The sequence below is a fragment of the Pleurodeles waltl genome, chromosome 11 (assembly GCF_031143425.1).
Source record: "Pleurodeles waltl isolate 20211129_DDA chromosome 11, aPleWal1.hap1.20221129, whole genome shotgun sequence".
In the NCBI taxonomy this organism is placed as follows: Eukaryota; Metazoa; Chordata; class Amphibia; order Caudata; family Salamandridae; genus Pleurodeles; species Pleurodeles waltl.
The window spans coordinates 989,832,300-989,834,362 of record NC_090450.1 but is presented as its reverse complement, the minus strand read 5'-3'; positions in this window follow the sequence as shown (position 1 = coordinate 989,834,362).

The window sequence follows — 2,063 nt, the reverse complement described above, 5'->3', positions numbered from 1 at the left end:
TGTGGACTAGCAGTTCCACGCTTTAGGAGTGATATACGGGAAAGCCTGTCCTCCTGATTTGGTTCTGTGTATGTGTGAGATGTGTGGCAGTAGGAGACCGGCAGAGTGGAGGTGGCTGAGTGGTTGGTGGAAGGAGATGCAGCTGTTCATGTAGGTGGGGCCTAAGTTGTGTAGGGCCTCAAATGTATGTGTGAGGTGTTTGAAATGAGCATGCTTGTGTATCGAGAGCCACTGGATCTCCCTGAGGTGTAGAGTGATGTGAGGTCCAGTAAAGCTCCCTGTGGTGTGGTGTGATGTGAGTTCCAGTGAAGCTCCCTGAGGTGTGGAGTGATGGAAGTTCTGTGGGGAAGGCTGAGGATGGGTGGCTGCCAAGGCTCTGGATGGTTTGTAGTCTTCTGATGAGTTGCTTGGTTATCCCGGTGTAGAGGGTGCTGCAGTCGTCAATCTTTGAGTTATTGTTGCATATTGTTAGTGTATTGGTAAAAGGGGTGTCTTGCTGGGTGAGTAATGCCCCAGGGGGCTGCCTTTGTAGATTGTGCAATATGGATGTGTGTCCAGAGCCCCTTGAACAATGTAGGTGTGTGACGGAAGTCCAAGGAGTCACGACACATGGCTAAGAATGGAAGGGAACTGGATACATCAGTTTGTGCAAACTGATGTATCAAATCAGATCAAATCATTAATATTTATAAAGCGCGCTACTCACCCGTGCGGGTCTCAAGGCGCTAGGGGAAAAAAGGCGGGGGGGGGCTACTGCTGCTCGAAGAGCCAGGTTTTTAGGAGTCTCCGGAATGCGGAGTGGTCCTGAGGCTGGTGGGGAGGGAGTTCCAGGTCTTGGCTGCCAGGAAGGAGAAGGACCTCCCACCCGCCGTGGAGCGGCGGATGCGAGGGACGGCAGCGAGCGCGAGGCCCGAGGAACGGAGGAGACGGGTGGGGGCGTAGAAGCTGAGGCGACGGTTGAGGTAATACGGTCCCTTGTTGTGGAGGGCTTTGTGTGCGTGGGTGAGAAGTCGGAAGGTGATCCTTTTGCTGACTGGGAGCCAATGCAGGTGTCTCAGGTGTGCAGAGATGTGGCTGTTGCGGGGTACGTCGAGGATGAGGCGGGCCGAGGCGTTTTGAATACGTTGCAGGCGTTTTTGGAGCTTGGCGGTGGTCCCAGCATAGAGGGTGTTGCCGTAGTCCAGGCGGCTCGTGACGAGGGCGTGGGTCACGGTTTTTCTAGTGTCGGCGGGGATCCAGCGGAAGATCTTGCGGAGCATGCGGAGGGTGAGGAAGCAGGCGGAGGACACGGCGTTGACTTGCTTGGTCATGGTGAGAAGAGGGTCCAGATGAAACCGAGGTTGCCGGCGTGGTTTGCGGGGGTCGGTGCGGTGCCGAGGGCCGTGGGCCACCAGGAGTCGTCCCAAGCGGACGGGGTGTTGCCGAGGATGTATGTTGGAGTAGAAAGAGCTTACCCATTACATTAGTGTTTGGAGATGCCATTGTGGGGTTGGAGATCATTGGTATGGAAGGCCCCTAACATTTGTGTGAGCAGTCCCCCTTCATGGATACACTAGGAATATTGTGGACTATTCATACGTGACTAAGCATTGGCTGCCAATGAACCGTTTCTCAAGACTCAAAATATGACACCAGCGCTTGTGTCATACTGCTGTATAGTAACGTCAGGCAGCTATATTCATAAACATTGGCACAAGTGCAGGTAAATGGAGTGGTTTGTGGTCCATTTTCCATCCAGAGAGGAACCAGGCAGGGCTGCCTGTTGCCCTCCCACTCTTCTTCGCCCTGGCATTAGCACCCCTGGCACGACTGATGAGATGTGACACTCAGCTACAGAGGAGGGAGCGGGGAAGGGAGCAGTGAAGATTGATTTATGCAGTGTCCTTCTTTTCCTGGTCAACCTGCACCTCTTGAGGCCCCTGTGTTTACGACTTCTAGACATATGAAGAAGCCCCTTGTCTCTGACTGAAATGGAGTAAATCCCAACTGATTCCACTCCACAGTGAGGCCACATTGTGACAGACCTCTATTACTATAAAATGAATGAAATTCCAATATCTGGG